The sequence below is a fragment of the Pongo pygmaeus genome, chromosome Y (genome assembly GCF_028885625.2).
Source record: "Pongo pygmaeus isolate AG05252 chromosome Y, NHGRI_mPonPyg2-v2.0_pri, whole genome shotgun sequence".
Lineage (NCBI taxonomy): Eukaryota > Metazoa > Chordata > Mammalia > Primates > Hominidae > Pongo > Pongo pygmaeus.
In genome coordinates this window covers 32,427,489-32,433,575 of record NC_072397.2, presented here as the reverse complement: position 1 = coordinate 32,433,575, position 6,087 = coordinate 32,427,489, and the positions used below count along the sequence as shown (strand labels likewise).

The 6,087-nt window shown below is 37.7% G+C and overlaps 2 pseudogenes; both read left to right on the top strand.

Moving 5' to 3' along the window:
- The first annotated feature begins 287 nt into the window (after positions 1-287).
- LOC129025860 (glutamate dehydrogenase 1, mitochondrial-like) lies at positions 288-1,817 on the top strand (annotated as a pseudogene).
- Positions 1,818-4,587: 2,770 nt separating this feature from the next.
- On the top strand, positions 4,588-5,760 carry LOC134739082 (heat shock transcription factor, Y-linked-like; annotated as a pseudogene).
- Positions 5,761-6,087: the final 327 nt, after the last annotated feature.

Here is a 6,087-nt window from a genome sequence, read left to right as displayed (position 1 = left end):
GTAGGAGACGGGTTTTATCTTCACAAAGAATTTACTGATGTGAACATTTTTGTTACATAATATTAGTAGAAAAATATCTGAATTAAGCAAGAACAAAAAACCGCAAAACCTGGGGTGAAGCCCTGCTGCTGTCCCGGGCCGGCCCCGCTGCCCTGGACTCAGCGGCTGCCCACTCTGCTGCGTTGCTGGGCCAGACCCGGGGACAGTCCACCCCAACCCCGCAGTCGGGGCTCGCATTGGCCGCCTGGAGCCACTAAAGCGAGGCGGTGGCCGACCTCTAGGACGACCACAACTTCTTCAAGATGGTGGAGGGCTTCTTCAATTGCGGCGCCAGCATCGTGGAGGACAACCTGGTGGAGGACCTGAGGACCTGGGAGAGCGAGAAGCAGAAGGAGAACAGGCTGTGCGGCATCCTGTGGATAATCAAGCCCTGCAACCATGTGCTGAGTCTCTCCTTCCGCATCGGGCAAGACACGGCTCCTGGGAGGTCATCTAAGGTTACCCGGCCCAGCACAGCCAGCACCGCATGCCGTGCAAGGGAAGTGTCCATTACAGCACTGATGTGAGTGTAGATGAAGTAAAAGCTTTGGCTTCTCTGATGACACACAAGTGTGCGGTGGTTGATGTGCCATTTGGGGGTGCTAAAGTTGGTATTAAGATCAATCCCAAGAACTATACTAGTAATGAATTGGAAAAGATCACAGGGAGCTTCACCATGGAGCTGGCAAAGAAGGACTTTATTGGTCGTGGCATTGATGTGCCTGCTCCAGACCTGAGCACAGGTGAGAGGGAGATGTCCTGGATCACTGATGCCTATGCCAGTACCATAGAACACTATGACATTAATACACAAGCTCATGTTACTGGTAAACCCATCAGCCAAGGGGTAATCCATGGACGCATCTCTGCTACTGGCCATGGTGTCTTTCATGGGATTGAAAACATCATCAATGAAGCTTCTTACATGAGCATTTTAGGAATGACACCAGGGTTTGGAGATAAAACATTTGTCGTTCAGGGATTTGGTAATCTGGGCCTACACTCTATGAGATATTTACATCGGTTTGGTGCTAAATGTATTGATGTTGGTGAGTCTGAAGGGAGTATATGGAATCCAGGTGGTATTTACCCAAAGGAAGTGGAAGACTTCAAATTGCAACGTGGGTCCATTCTGGGCTTCCCCAAGGCAAAGCCCTATGAAGGAAGCATCTTGGCAGCCAACTGTGACATACTGATCCCAGCTGCCAGTGAGAAGCAGTTGACCAAATCCAATGAACCCAGAGTCAAAGGCAATATCATTGCTGAAGGTGCCAAGGGGCCAACAACTCCAGAAGCTGACAAGATCTTCCTGGAGGGAAACATAATTGTTATTCCAGATCTCTACTTGAATGCTGGAGGAATGACAGTATCTTACTTTGAGTGGCTGAAGAATCTAAATCATGTCAGCTGTAGCCGTTTGACTTTCAAATATGAAAGGGATTCTAACTACCACTTGCTTAAGTCTGTTCAAGAGAGTTTAGAAAGACAATTTGGAAAGCATGGTGGAACTATTCCCATTGTACCCATGGCAGAGTTCCAAGACAGGACACCGGGTGCATCTGAGAAAGACATCAAGCACTCTGGCTTGGTGTACACAATGGAGCGTTTTGCGAGGCAAATCATGTACACAGACAGGAAGTATAACCTTGGATTGGACCTGAGAACAGCTGCTTATGTCAATACCATTGAGAAAGTCTTCAAAGTGTACAATGAAGCTGGTGTGACCTTCACATAGATGGATCATGGCTGACTTCCTCACTATCCTCTTCACGTGTAACTTCTGCAGACTTATCACAAGTTTACATGCAACTACAGAAATCCCTTTCTCTCCTGACTCATTAATAATGGATACCATTCTCAACAATCAATCCAAATCAGCCCGTTAAGGAGAAATAAGTTAAGGTTAGAGGATCATGTACAAGCTGAGTGTGAAAGTAGAAGTCACCTACACCAGAGAGCCATTTTGGTATTTTGCCTTCAAATAAAAAGCCTCCTCCATCTGGCTGTGCAGTCTTGCTCCGTGGCTTTTCTCAACACAATCAGTGCTAGCGCTGGGGAAGGGAGAGTCAAGAGCAGTCAGTTGCTTACTTATTTTGCTCTGGATGAGTCTGGGACATGCTGTAACTGTAACACATTTAAGAAGTAGGTTTGTGGCCTTTTCAAAAGGTGGCATGGTCGTCAAGTGAGTTCTTAGTATTTTATATCAGCAGAATAACTCAATTCTGCAGGTTGCAAACAAATACAAAAGCTGTTTCTGTTTATGAATTTTATTATTTTAGAATAGAATAAGTACACGCTGCTGTAATAAAATTGTCTTTAATCACTTAACAAGCCTAACCTTGACTCAAATAGTGAATGCCTATAAAAATAATAAATGAAAAAAACTAGTATTTTTATATCATAAAACAATATTATTTATAGCTTATCATTCATGTATTGTTGTCCAGCAAACATTAAAAGCCCTGTGGATAATTAAGTTTTCTTCATAACATGCAAAATGTTGGAGGCTATTTTCGTTAAAACAGTCAGAATTTGCTTACTATAATTAAGACACATAGTCCAAAGAATGCAGGAAACTTTTTATCATGTTAACTAATTGTTCTCTTTTGAAGATCTATGGTGACTAAACTATAATTCAAGTAGAGTGTCCCAGAAAAAAAAACACTTTGGCTCCCTGTTTGGAGTCTGGCAGGCTCTGAGCATTGCCAATGACCCCTACTCACCTGACTTTGTATCCTCTCCTTTTAGAGGCTTTCCGTTCTGCACCCAGCTTCCCTAACAGAGAGCTGAAAACAACCTTGGGTTGAGTGTTTCATTTGGGAGTTATTTTGCCATGGCCTTTTGAACAGTAGTGTTCCCATGAAGTGCTAGATAATACATGTGCAAGAATCAGCTTTTTTTTTTTTTAAACTATAACACCTTTCAGAAATTTCTAACTACTTTGTAACTGCATGGCTTAAAGTGTTGATAAAAGCAGTTATTTAAAGTCTACGTTTTCCAAAAAAAAAAAAAAAAAAAAAAAAAAACCCAAAACCTAAAGGATATTAAACCAAGACAATCTTCTTACAATGACACCTCTTTCCAGTATGAGAGAACTACCTCCTACGATATGAGAAATATCTATATTTTATTTCTTTCTTCTACACGCATTCAACACTTATCAATGCCAGAGTTGAAATTTTAATATGTCAAATTTCAACCATAAAGATATAAAAAGTCTTACTGCTAATGCAGCATTGTTATTTTATTCAATATTAACATTACATTATAAATTCAAATCCTGCTTAATAATGATAACAATTATTTGCAGGACACAAAGATTATTCCTTACAAAATCGTTTTTATAGAGATTATGTTCTTGGAGCCAAATAAAAATTTTACTGCTTAGACAAACGTACATACTTACTTTTCTTACATTTTCTTGTTGTTATTATTTTTATTGTTATTATTATTTATTTACATCTCCTATTCTTTGGGATCTCCTTACAAGTAAATCACCTTCATTTAAAATCTCTTTTGTTGTTAAGGTTTGTCAGATATTTACAGACATACCAAATAAAATCATTATTTATTTTTCTGATATGACTGAAAAAGGTTTTGAAGAGATATGCATATAAATAACTTTTTATTCTGAAACATAATTCGTTAGTTTTATTTGCAATTGTTCTCCCCTTGATTTATCAAGGTAAGTTTCACATAATGAAAAATTACATTTGAGTATACAATTCAATGGAATTTAATATGTTTATGATGTTGTACAATCATCATCTATCTTTAGTTCCTAAATGTTTCTATTGCCCAGCAGGAAACTCCATACCTACTAAACAGTTCTTTTTATTTCCCAGCCTCTGATAACCAGTAACCTACTTTTTTCTCTATGGCTGTCTTTTTACCACATTGGTTTTGCACTGCAACAGTTTTCAATCCGACATGCCAAAGTCATAGAGGTTTTAAAATCGTTCATTGTTGTTTTCCTTTTCTTTTTTCTTTTTTTTTTTTTTTTTTCATTTTGCAATTACCAGGACCTATTCTCCTCTCACCAATCTAATAAGAATGTCCGTGTCAGGGAGAGAATTACATTTATTTCAGGGATTGAGGACATTATTTTCTTATTTATTTAAATGCTGCTACAGGGATATGATTTTGCAGCCTACAATGTGTAAGTGAGCAGTCTATATTTTATTTTCACTGGATACGTTTCTCAGACTGGGAAGGAAACACTTTTGGCCAGATTTTTGTTGATTGCTAGGAGACTAAAGTCCTCTTGTGATGTCTTTGCTATTCAGCTTGACATATACTAGAGTGATGCTTTAGATTACCTTACCTGCATAGACCTTCTGAAGCTGCGTTTGAAGCTTCAGTCTTGAAAACTATACAGGCTGGAAGAGTATCTAAAGAAATATTTATTTGAGATGGCACATGTTTCTTCAGAAACTCAAGTTGTTTCTCCCAGAGATGAATTAGTTGATTCAGAAGCCTCTGCTAGATCTCCACTGTGTAAATACACATTCCTTGGGGACTCAGACTTAAGGTCAATGATTGAAGAAAATGCTGTTTAGGTTTTTTCACAAGAATCCTTGTTAAAATGGCCATGTGACACAGTGTGTGTTTCTGAGCCAGATAAAGGTAATGATTTTTTTTTCTGTGATCTTCCCCAGGAAATATCAGAAAATATTTGAGAGTGACCAATTCAAGTCTATTCTATGGGATGAGAATGGAACTTGCAGAGTGATTAATGAAGAACTCGTCAAGAAAGAAATTTTGGATAGAAAGACTCCTTACAGAATATTTCAAGATGACAGAATCAAAAGATTTGTTTGACAGGTCAGCCTTTATGGATTTAGTAAAATTTGACAGAATTTTCAAAGATCTGCCTTTGTAGCCACCTTTCTTGCAGAAGAGAATGAATCCGTTGTCTTAAGCAAGATATTTAACATATTTCAGTTACCACCTTACATAGAGTATATATGTAATTTTACTTTGTACATCAGTAAATATGTTAATACATGCAGTAAGGCCAGATTTTGAAAATTATATAAAATACTAAGGTAAATTTTTTTTTAATTTTTTGAAATTATTGAGTTCAGCTTGAGCTTTAACCTTCCAGCATTTTAAGAAATTTTGCTAACAACTTTGAATCTTACCAGTGAAATCAAAATAAATCTACCAAAGCCACTTAATGCAATGTTACTATTAATATATAACATGTTTTCACTTGAGGCCTTAACAACTTTAGTGCTTTTTTCCCAAAAGCACTTTCTTAAAAATAGTAAACCAAGTTCATGAATTATTTGATGATATTAAGTTTGTGTGATGAAACAGAAATCTGATATTTTAAGTGTTTGTTATTGTCACTTGTCTCAACAAATTGCAACAGATCAGCATGCTATTTTAAATCAGTTGACCACTATTCATATGCACTCTCATAGCACCTGCATCCAAGCAAGTGGCCACATTGTGAATTTCATTACAACCACAACTTCTCAATACCACAACCTATCTCCCTTGCAAAACGGTTTTCTGGAGCTGATAGTGGAACCATCTGCTCTTCCAACAAGATATCCTGTGGTATTAGTCAACGAGGCTCCACATCCTAACCTGCTACCAGTAGGCAAACCATGGTTGCAAATGCCTACGATACCTGATACATCAGCTGTCCCTCATTCCAGGCTAGATCTTCAACCATCAGAACTGGACAAATATCACCCTAATTACAAATGATCTTCCATTAAAACAGTATCAGATTATGCATGACAACAGAGAATAACATTTACATAGACCAAAAAAACCCTAAAAATATCTGCAATTATCTTACTGAAAAATAAAACTGCATGTCAACTTATATGTTTGCTTTTTCTTTATTTCTCAAAGTATAGTTGAAAGTAAAATGGTGTTTTCTTTCTGTGTCAGGCTATTGTACTACTTCCTATAAAAATATATGTGGGCTTTTTGATTATTTGTAAGGAAATTTGATGTGCTCCTTTGTAAGTTAAGTAGTTTAGTTCTTTAAAGAGGAAAAAATAATAAGGTATTTGGGTCCACTTGCTG